We start from the raw sequence: 12,439 nt of genomic DNA, 5'->3' as shown, positions 1-12,439 counted from the left end.
TAATGCAATTCTTTCTTCTTTTCTTTTTCTTTCCCCTTCCCTCTCTTCCCTCTTTTCTTTTTTTATTTATCTAATGAAAAAATAGCTAAAATGCATATACATGAGACTTATTAAGGTGCAGAAATCCCCACTGCTTCTCAAGAGGCACAGTTGATATGTCCCAACTATAATAGCAGAAAAGGGTAAGACTGTCTTCACTGGGTTGTGAAAAAAAATTCAGAAGAGACTTGGCTTGAAACAACAACTCTTTTTCCCCCCTTCTTTTCTTTTTTATATAGGTTATGCCTGTTTTATGGATTATCTTCACCCCCCTTCCATACAACCCAGATTGCCTTAGCCCTTGTCCATTCTTAAATTAAGATGTATATACGTGTCTTCTTCACTACGGTGTTAAATAGCGCAGACTATACTTATGGAATTTTCTTCCCTGTAGAGAAGTGAAGCAGGCTATGGCAGGGACTTACACTATGTGACCTCGGAGTGCTGATTGACGCTGGACTAGCTTTTAAACAGCAGATTTCATCCATAATAAAATCTGCCTACTTTCATCTGAAAAACATAGCCAGGATACAACACCTAATGCCACCGGTTGATATGCCAACATTAATCCATGCATTTGTATCCTCTATGCTAGATTACTGCAATGCACTTTACCTGGGCCTCCCAAAAAAAGAACTCCATCACCTTCAGACAGTACAAAACTCAGCAGCCAGACTATTGACCAATCAAACTCACTGCTGCCACATAACACTTGTTCTCCACTCCCTGCATTGGCTTCCAATTAAATGGCGAACATATTTTAAAATTGGCCTACTGACCTTCAAAGCCTTAAACAAACAAGGCCCACAGTACCTGAAAGAGCCCCTGACACCCTACATCCCATCCCATTCACTTAGGTCAGCCAACACATCCCTCCTCTCAGTGCCAAGAATAAGGACATACCCATGCTACAGAGCATTCGGCCATGCTGCCCCTACTTTCTGGAACTCTTTAGCCTGTGCAATCAGAGAGGCACCGTCCTTACAAACTTTTTAAAAAAAGCTAAAGACCCACCTCTTCCATCAGGCATTCAGTCCGCTTATCTGACCCTCAGAAACTCCTAACTTTTATGTCTTATGTTGGTATATTTGTAAAGTGCTTTGAGTCTCACAGGGAGAAAAGCGCTATATAAATCGCAAATTATTATTATTATATATATTATTAATCTGACCAGAAAACTTTGTAGATAAGGCAAAGTCCTTCACATTTCTTTTTACATTTGGAGTGTAATATGACAGACTGGGGCAGGAACTTCTCATTCCATCATTTAGACAAGGCAGTTTATATTTATAAGAAGTTTCTTCACTGGGGCATGATGGAGCAGACTAGGGCAGGAAGTTGCACTATGTGATTAGTCCAGTCACAAAATCTTGTAAATATAGGCAAATTCTATCAAATGTCTTCACCCCCCTTAGCCAAGCATCTTATCATTTATACAATGTAGATTGTATCTTTAAAATTTTCTTCACTGCAGTATAATAAGACAAGCTGGGGCTGGGCTCACTTTAAACTTTATATACAGACAAATAGTCCATTACATTCTTCACCCCCCTCAGCCAATCAGTCTGTTATTTAGACAGTGCAGTTTATACTTGTAAGAATTTTCTTCACTGGGGCATAATGAAGCAGACTGGGGCAGGGACTTACACTATGTGATTAGTCCAGTCACAGAGACTTGAAAATATAGGCAGAGTCTATCACATTTCTTCCCCTTCCCCCCCCCCCCCTTAGCCAAGCATCCTATTATTTAAACAGCGCAGATTGTGTTTGCAAGATTTTCTTCACATTGACATGGTGAAAAAAATTGGGGCCGGGACTGTGTATTTAACCTTGTATATAGACACAGAATCCATCAATTTTTTTCCCATCCCCCCTCAGCTGTGTGTAGTACAAATGATACTTGTAAGATTTTCTTCATTGAGGCATACTTAGACAGGCTGGGGTAGGGACTTACACTGTGGGTTAAACAGGTCACAAAACCTTGTATATATAGTCAACGTCCATCACACTTCTTCACCCACCCCCCCTCAGCCCGGCATCCCAGTCTTGCCCACTTTGAAACTGAGCTGTTTATCTAGCTATTACCCTTCTAACTGCTTTACATGGCAACAGTCTATATTATACATAGGCCAGACCCAGCAGTGTGCAAAGATAGCAAATAAAAAAAAAAAAATTCAAAGTAAAAAAGAAAAAAAATGTTTGTGGCCAATAGACAAAAAAGGCCTGATGCAGATTTACCGGTCAGGCTGTGTAAACGGTCTGTAAAAATACCTCAGTCCTGATGAGGGCAATCTTCGGTCCTAATCTTCGGTCCTCAGATAGAGACAACTTGCCCCTACCGAGAGGTAGTGGCGTTGATGCACAGTAGCATGCATATTTAATATTTTCCACATTAACAGACAATATCAAATTGTTATTTTTTCTAATATTAATAATACGAGCTAGATGCCTAGATGACGTCCCCTGAAAACCCTGAAAAAAAGGCCTATATTTAAAGTCTTCTGTCGACCATTTTTGTTTCATAAAGGATTCCCTTTCAAATTTAGCATTACTGTATTTGATCCAATTTACTGAACATTTATTCTGAACATATTTTGGACTTGCCAACTGAATTTCTCTAGCTTTATTTGTCTTTTGGATCTTAATTAGATTAGTTTTTATCTTTCCCCTAAGAACCACTTTTGCTGCTTGCCAGAACATTTTAATCTTATATACATAATAAATATTAAGGTTATAATAATATTTCCATCTCTCCACTAACCACTTATTAAACAGTGCATTGTTAATCATCTAGTAAAGTAGAAAGTGTTATATTCCTGTCTGTAATATATTTTTCTCTGCCCCTTTAACTTCCACTATTCCTCTGCCCATTTAACCTGGATTCATCTTACCTTTTGCTCACCACTTTTCCGATCAATAAATAGCAGCTACACCATTTCACATTGCTTGGTTATTGACTAGCTTTCTGACACACCTTCCGGATCTCTCTGAGTCTCTGTGATTGTGGATCCTTTCTGCAAGCTTTGGATGCCCCTCCATGCTGGAAGTATCTCAGTGCAAGTACTACTTGTTCTCTAACATGTTTGTGCAACGCTAAAGGTAATATGGTTACTTGTTTTACTCCAGATTGTGTCTTTCTCATTTGCCTCTGCTCACAGCTAATCAGCTGTTTGTCTCCTGTATGCGCTCAATGTGTACACCTACTTAAACCACTGGTACAATTTACAGAAGTTCTATTAAAAAAGAATTAATTGCTGACTGTTTGCAACCATAACCTATACTTGCTATATTATAATACAACCTTTGTAACCTCTCTGCTGTGCAGCTGCTATAAAAATAAGTATTCACCTGTCTCCTAGCAAGCTGTTACTCGATCCTGCAATATTACTATTCACCACCTGGGGCATTAATCCTACTCTGTCAATACTTAACCTTTCCTCTTTGGTGTATATATATATATATATATATATATATATATATATATATATATATATATATATATATATATATATATATATATATATATAGACTGTATATATTCTAATTCATTTTGTGCATAACATGTTAAGTTGTTTTTGCTTTATTTCACCTTTGATGTATCCTAATTCAGCGAAGGTTTATATAGAAGGTATTTACAACTATATATTCCTTTCTCTAAATTTCCGCTTACAAAAACCACATATATACATAAATACATGTTATATGAAAAGAATCTCAGCAGTTGTGTTCCATAACCCTAATTTGAAGTTAAAGAATGACAGTTTTAACTTAAAGATATTTATCCCATTATCTGATAATAAGATCTCTGAGATATATGAATCAACATCTAGCTCTTGATTAACATGAAAAGCTACGCAAATCAGGATGTTGGATACGATATGTATCCTTAAGTCTTAAAGTTTTAAAGAACTCTCTGAATTTTTTAAAGAAAAGACAAACCCTTTTTATTAATCTCTACTTGCAAATATCAAAAATGATTTGATGGATCCAATTCCTGCTTAATTATATTATATACAAGTTTTTTAGTTTGGAGGGGGTGGCAATAACTTCCGCGAGCCAACCAGCCTCCAATTTATGAATTTCTTGTTCTTTCAAATGAAGCTCTCTCTCTCTCTCTCTCTTTCTCTCCCTCTCTCTCTCCCTCTCTCTCTCCCTCTCTCTCTCTCTCTCTCTCTCCTTGCCCAGTCCTCGCGCTGCTGTACCTGCAGGGATGCGCGTCTGATCAGCTGTGCTCTTTCACTTGCCCGGTCCTCGCGCTGCTGCTTTCACTTGCAGGGGTGCGCGTGCGATCAGCGGTGCTCTTTCACTTGCCCGGTCCTCGCGCTGCTGTTTTCACTTGCAGGGGTGCGCGTGCGAGGTCGGGTGGGTGCGCGTGCGATCAGCTGTGCGCTTTCTAAGGCCAAGTGTTTGTCTGTACTGCGCATGACGGCTTCAGACAAACACTTGCCTTTTATAATATAGGATGTAAAAAGGAACTAAGGGGTAATAGTTAATTAAAGTATGCACCTTTGCGTAGTCATGTAGTAATGACAAAAAAAGGTAATTAATAAGAGTTAATTAGACATCACAGCAAGTAGGGGGACCAGATGAAAGGGTGCAATTAATAATATAGCCCATATAGCCCTTGACAAAGTTAGATACAGACTTTCATCAATAGTATATAAAAAAAAAATGTAAAAATGCTAAGTCGTGGGTAAGGCGAGATATTCAAAAACATAACATTTGTAAGGTCATGTAGCAGATAACAACAGAGAAGTCCAGAAGTAGAGCACCTAGGACTCAAAAAAGGAAGGCTACGATTCTGTGTATAAGGGCATGTCGTAGCATCTAACTAGTGTAGCGTCAATAAATACTAACTCCCTCAATCTGTCAAGCGTAAAGATATGTGTTAAAGTGAGGAAGTTATGTGTTAAAGTGTCGTCTAGATCATTAAATTTACTCAAACATAAGAAGAATACTCTTTAGGGGCCATCATATGTGGGGACATATATATATTAACAGTTAAATAACAAATATATTGAAAAGCTTTGATGATATGAGGCTATAATATTCAAACAGAATAAGAGCTGAAATAACATAGCATAACATAAAGCCTGCGGGTAGCTATTTGTAGTTACTGTATAAAAACTCATTATGAACAGCTCTACTGGTAGGTGAAGGGGTATAATATCTAAGGTAGAATGGGAGTCTAGGAGGAACACACAAGGAATACAAATTTCACATTTAGTATGAGCTCTATATCCTTGAAAAACCCAGCAAACCAGTAGGCACGTGAGGAACTGTGGAATGTATGGGCTAGTTAAACCATTGATTATATTCTGATCTATATGACAAACTGTAATGTTTGAACTAAGTGGGGACTGAATACTTTCAGCTGACTCTGAATCATCAGCAAATGCTCCGCCTCTCCATACAACTCTCGGATCAAGCTTATGGCCATCATTAACAGCATACTAGTAGGAGGGGGCATCATGAGGGGCTTAGTAGAAGTAAGCACAAAATGCATGGAAAGCTAAAATTCAAAAGTAAGTGGAGAAGACATCGGTAGGCTGTAGGTATCACCTAGCTTAGTCTAAGTGTTATAGTCTTCCGATCTCAGTGCCCAGAGGAGTCTTAGGTTCAGTCAATTGAAGGGTGGCTTAGGGATCACTTTCTACTACTTCTACTCTGTGATGCAAGTTAGGAGAAGTAGCGGTATGGAGAAGGAGTAAGCACTTCCACCCAGGGAGGAGATATTCAAGCTGGTGGGTGCTGAGTGGTTTAATAACTGAGGGAGTCAGTAGGAGTGTAGGCACAGACCAGAGGGTTGTATGGTATGTAGTAGTTACACAGTCAGCTGTACATGCAGACAAACAATAACACTCGCCTCCCGGATCAAATGAGCCATTCAACTGTCCCGTAAAAGCTTGTAAGGTATCTTGTCTGGGAGACCCATGTTTCTTATAGTGCTGCATATAATATGCGCCAAAGTCATTGTGGGCTATCATGGGTACAGGGTTTGACAATGGATCCTGCAAAATGACTTCCAATAGTTGTCCAGTAGTGATGTCACAAACCTAAAATTTTGGGTTCGCGAACGGTGAACGCGAACCTCCGCAAAAGTTCGCGAACCGGGCGAACCGCCATAGACTTCAATAGGCAGGCGAATTTTAAAACCCACAGGGACTCTTTCTGGCCACAATAGTGATGGAAAAGTTGTTTCAAGGGGACTAACACCTGGACTGTGGCATGCCGCAGGGGGATCCATGGCAAAACTGTAATTAAGAAACACCTCAATAATCTAAAAATGAAAAACCTGATCAAATCCCAGCAATGATGTTGAAGCTCAGTGCGCCGGCAATTGCTAAGCCTGTCACAACCCTTATTAACGAATCCTTGGTGTCTGGATACATACCCAAACTCTGGAAAACTGCAAGAGCAGTGCCTATTCATAAAAGTGGGGAGTTAACCTTGAGTTTTAACTATCGCCCTATATCATTGCTCCCAGTATTGTCAAAAATCTTAGAAAGATGCGTCCATACGCAATTATGCAAGTATTATCAACTTTCTAACTATCTGACCCCTGATCAATCAGGTTTTAGACCGAATCACTCCACTACAACTGCCCTCCTAAAAGTTTGCAACGACATCCAAACTGGCATGGAACAAGGAGACCTAACTGGAGCTATTTTCCTTGATTTTGCTAAGGCTTTTGACACAGTGGACTATGACATACTACTTCTCAAACTAAAAAACTCTGGTATTGCTGATCAACCGTTAACCTGGTTTAAATCATATGTATCGGATCGATCACAATATGTCTCTGTTTCTAACAGTGACTCCCTCCCTCTCCCAGTCCTGTGTGGTGTTCCCCAAGGTTCCATTCTCGGCCCCCTACTATTCACATTATTTATAAATGATTTGCCTAATGTTTGCAAATCCTCAACTGTACACATGTACGCAGATGACACGGTAATCTATGCAAACAAATCTGATCTGCCGCAGCTTGAAGCAGTGCTCCATGACCAGTTCACAGAGGTCGAAAAGTGGATCTTGAAAAACAAACTCTTCCTAAACACTGACAAAACTGTCACAATGATCTTTGGAATGGGACCTAAATTACAAAAATTACAAAATTCCCATCTTCGCATCAAAACAAAATCCAATTGCACGCTGACCGCAGTCCACTCTTTTAAATACTTAGGTATGTTGTTAGACCCCAATCTATCTTTTGGACTCCACATAGAAAAACTTGCCTCTAAACTTTATCCAAAACTAGGTTCCCTGTACAGAAACAAATCCTGCCTCAGCCCTACAGTAAAGGAAAAGATTGTACAGCAAATGCTGATACCTATCTTGGATTATGGGGACATAGTATATGCACCTGCTCCGCAAACTCACCTTAATAAACTAAATACATTGTATAACTCGTTCTACCACTTTGTGCTGCAATGTAACTACAGGACCCACCATTGTGACATGCTAAAAGAACTAAACCTGCTGTCGCTGGAATCCAGACGCACCCTCCATCTTTCCTGCCTTGTCTTTAAGAGCCTTTCTGGGAAGCTCCCACCCTACCTGAGCAGAATGCTCTCCGCTGCTATTCTCACCTCCTATAACCTCCGATCCAATAACAGCACATTATTTAGCTTGCCTCAATACAAAAAGAAAGCAGCTCGATCCTCCTTTTCCTACAGAGCGCCACAATTATGGAATGACCTCCCTCACACTTTAAAAACTTCCCCAAACCTGGGGGGCGTGTCGAAGCAGTGACCAAGATGGCTGCTTCTTTTTAAAGGCTGACAACAGGAGCAGATAAAACCGCTATTTACTGCTCTAAAAACGTACAATTTGAGGAACTTTTCAAAATATTTTACAGCTCAAGATTGACTGAACAGGAAAAGCTACCTTTCTATACAGATTTCAGCCCGGAAGATCTAAATTGATGTGGTGCGTAGCGGAGGCTTGCTTGCGGCCTGAGCCCTCATCTAGCCCTCCCCATTATCCTGCAGATACAGGACGAACAGCTGTATAGGCTGCATACTTCCCAACCCCAATAACCAATACGTGTTATTTTCCCTTCCCTGTGATGTACAAAATGCAACTTGCAGAAAAATCCCTGGTGATTACTTTGGACAAGTGGCTGTCGGATCGTCTTGACCTCATGGTGACACAACTGAAATTAGCATGGGGAAATACAGATACAACTGAGGAGTGTGACTGCCTACAGAGAAACCCTATGCAGCCTCAAGTGGCGATGAATCCCAATGAATATGTGCCTCTGGCGGCAATAAACCCACCCGCTTTGGTCGACAACACACTTTCGCAGGAAGCCGCTGGTGAAGCGGTTGCGACTGAGGGCAGTCTGAGACCTTTGGTGAGACAGAGTGAAATTATGTATGACCAGTCTGGTGGAGAATCGCTATCTACTGTCCTTACTGTAGAGGCCATGGGTGAGAGCAGAGTGGGGGAAATGCTATCAGAGTCGCAGCACTTATTCACAGCCTTCATATCAGAAATCTGTGCTGTGCAGCAGTGTGAAAGTAGCCTGCCTGAGACGCATATATCACAACCTACAGCAGTCCACAGGGCTGGAGTGGGGTAAGGCTGCAAACTTTATTTGTCCCGGAATGCTCCTCAAAATCCTTCTAAGGAGACTTTCTAATATGCTGTTCTTCAATGTGGAACTGTTTATGACGACTTGGTGGTCTGAAGTTCACAGACGAGTTCAAGCTCTAAAGCCGCAGAACTTTTCTATCTATATTCAGCATTTTACCGTTTGTTCTATACAAAGTCACTTGCTTTGTCCTGTCTAGAGAAGTACTGCTACCTTTATGTTTGATAAGTTGATTTGCACCAGCTCATTTGGATTGTGCATATAGGAATGTTTATCTAAAGATAGCACTATAACCTGCCCATAAGCATAAAACACTAGATTTGGTCTAAACATATATTAGCTACCTGACACAACACTGTTCATTAGCACTCATCCTTTGGTATAATGTACATTCATTTGTTTACCTCAGGCAGTTTCGGTTTATATGTTTGCATAGTGCAGGAGGTTTTATACTCTTACTAGTCCTGATTAGAGTAGTTTAATATATGTGTATGAACAGCTTGATAACCTTGCCCAATAATGTATGTTTCACTATGTTTGTTTAGGAGAGCTTTACTGACATATACTCCTGCTTACATTAGCATTACTTAAGTAATGAGTAATAAGTAATGAGTAATAAGTAGTCTAGACTGAGCTACTAAGTTCCATAGCTTTATAACAAGCACATTAACTAGAACAGAAACTTCTCAATCTGTAATAGATATGCTTGCTATGCAGTATTTAACTTGGAGGAGTGATGGTGACCTGAAGAGAGCTGTGCTGTGCAATTTTCTTTTATTCTTTTTACTCCTATTTCTCTTACTAGATGGTAATACAGATGTGCTAATTGTTCATAAGTACATTTTGTGGCCCATTAGATCAGTCAGTAAAGTGGAACTTTGCTTGGTATAAATATTCCTAGCCCTAAATTCCATAATGTGAGGTTTCATACTGTATATATTTTCAAGTAAGAGTTATGTAATTTTATTTTTGAAATACTCTATGCAATGATCTATACTCTCATTACTTATGACATATAATATTGTTGTATATATTGCTGTTCTTCTTGAATATAATTTCATGTGACACAGTTCGTCATAAGATATTAACTTAATTTCAAGGTCCAAAAGTGACTGTATGTAACTTTAGAGCTCCTCTTCCTATTCATTTAAAGTACATAGGCCCATGAGTGGCCTGCAGGACTTGTTGAGGAGCTTTCATTTCTTACAAAAAAATAGAAAATGAGGTTCCCATATGCATATTCAGTGTTTTGTCCAAAAGTACTGTACTGTCTTTCTAATTATACGCTGTCATACACATGGTAATTCAATTCTTTCTATATGAATGTAAAAGCTAAATAACTATTACTGTACCCAATGTATATATGCTACTGAACGTTTGTTTATTGTTTGCTATCTACATAACCTCAATAAAAATCTTATAATAAAAAAAAAAAAAAACTTCCCCAAACCTAAAATCCTTTAAGAGATCCCTCTATACATATCTCAAAGCAGAATGCTTCTGTCATGGTTGATTAAATATTTCGTACCTGCTCTATGTTAAATGTTTGCATATATTGTGTATTATTATTGTTTTTGTATTTTATTGTACCCTATTGTATCAATGCAATGTTTTGTGGTCCCAGGACATACTTGAAAACGAGAGAAATCTCAATGTATCCTTCCTGGTAAAATATTTTATAAATAACTAAATAACTGGAGTAAGGATTGTGCAAAGATCCTCACCACATATCTATCTGCCCAAAATCATGTACTCAAGCTGCAGAGTGGCAATAAAAGATTATATTTCGGTTGTGTGTTGGTTCGGAAAACCGAATATATGACTATTCTAGGCTGGCAGTGGATAGCTCTATGAATAATTATTAGATTAGGTTGTCAGCCTACGGAGCTATAGTATTTTACATCCGCCATGACTGCCTCTTAGCGACGCCCCCCTTAGATCAGATTTGTAATTAATTTAAACACTATCAATACAATTGTATGGTCTTCATGACCATGTTTTCATTCTAGATTAATTAATTTACCCATTCATTTTAAGTGAGATATTAACCTATTATTTTAAAGGCAGTGTTCAAGTTTTAAGTATTTCACTGCAGATCAGGGGCTCAATCATCATATTATCGTAATTCTAAAATTTATTTGAAATCTAACTTTTTAGAGTTTATTGAGGTATGGACATGATAGGCTTCATTAATGTATTATCAGGTAATAACAAATCCCATGCTAGTCACTGTAGCCTGAGTGATAGACAGTAAGGAAATACCAGCAAATTCAAATTTTCCTTTTGTTAAAATTCCATTGGATCAATGAATAACACAAGAAGACATATTCTTAGCAGGGAGCCCAGTAGGTGAGGTTCAAGTATGTCATATAAACTAAAAACTGTCAAAAGGAATTGCTTGGCATATTGGCAGCTATGATGAAATATTCAGTTTTTAAGTAGAAGATACAAAGTTCTCATAACTCGAGGCTAAGAACCTAATGAAAATATTTAGCTTTTGGTATAAAGTAGACAGCCTGAAGCATTAAAGCCTTACCTTGAATTTCCTAGCAATGATCAAAACTGCTTATTTTTCAGTAAATTTCAGCAGAAACTAGTGTGTAGTTAACTCACTATAAGTTTTTAGATTTATTTTATTAAAATATCATAATTATATCTACAGTACTTAACTAAAAAAGCCATAGCATAGTGAATTAACTTTTTGAGATTTTGAGGTTAAAATAATTAACTATTTTGTAATGAATAAAAAAGAGAATCTTTAGATTAACCAACTTGTTTATTTCTACAACTTGACCTCAATATTGGGAATAAATATAAGTTTTAACCATAAGAAAATTGTCCAAAAAAAAAAAGTTGCAGTATAGTTTTAAAAACAAAATGTTATCTTCCACCTCCAATACTAATAGTTTAATTATTTAATCAATATATGTGAGTGAGCGTGCACGTGTTTGTGCGAGTGTGCGCATGCGTAAATTTTTTCTCAGGAATAAGATTGCTAAGAACCCTTCTTGTAGTGACCAAAAGGAGGATGAAAATTTAAAATAAAGATCAAGGAAGACAATAAGGATCTTGTGTTTTCAGAAGTATTCTTATATCTTATCGGTTCGTAGGTGCTAAGTGTACATTAACTGGGGAAGTTTTGGGATGGGGTGGAGTTGTGATGAGAGAGTCATGTAGGTAAAATGCTTTGAGTCTCCCGACAGTTAGGGTTAATTGTTGCAGAAATCTAGACTGTATAAGGTTAATTTCAGTGGGGTTCTGAGCTGTAAAGGAATAGGATTCATTAAAAAGTATGGGCAATATAGGGTATTTTAATTGGGTATCTGCCTTCATTATGGTTAATTGCTTTGGTGTCCTGGATCAGCTGGTGGTCTGACGAATCAAAGGATCTCCAAACTATAAACTACTTTGACAAGTAAAAATGGCAAGGTAATCTAAGATAAGTATGTGGATTGTTACAAAAAGAAATTTCATAGTGAAGTAAATGAAGTCCAATGACAGTGTTTAGTACTAGTTTTAAAGTGTTAACAGTGATGCAGTTTTAAACTGCATTTGGGAGTGAAAAACAGTATTTTAGTTGTGTTTTGCCAACCTCACAAATATGACCAAATTTAAATAACATGAAAGGGACAACAAAGTCAAAATTAAACCTTTCTAGATTCAGATAAAATGTACAGTGCTTCTATTATAAAATTTGCAGATTTCCCTTGATAGTTTTGGCTGAAACTTAGCTCCATAAGAACAGACAGAAGTATGCTTAGGAGTGTGTATGTGTTTTGAGGAATATGTGTATCACATTGTTCC

This window comes from Bombina bombina, chromosome 4, assembly GCF_027579735.1.
Source record: "Bombina bombina isolate aBomBom1 chromosome 4, aBomBom1.pri, whole genome shotgun sequence".
Lineage (NCBI taxonomy): Eukaryota > Metazoa > Chordata > Amphibia > Anura > Bombinatoridae > Bombina > Bombina bombina.
The sequence above is the reverse complement of the archived record's forward strand: the minus strand, read 5'-3'. Positions refer to the sequence as shown.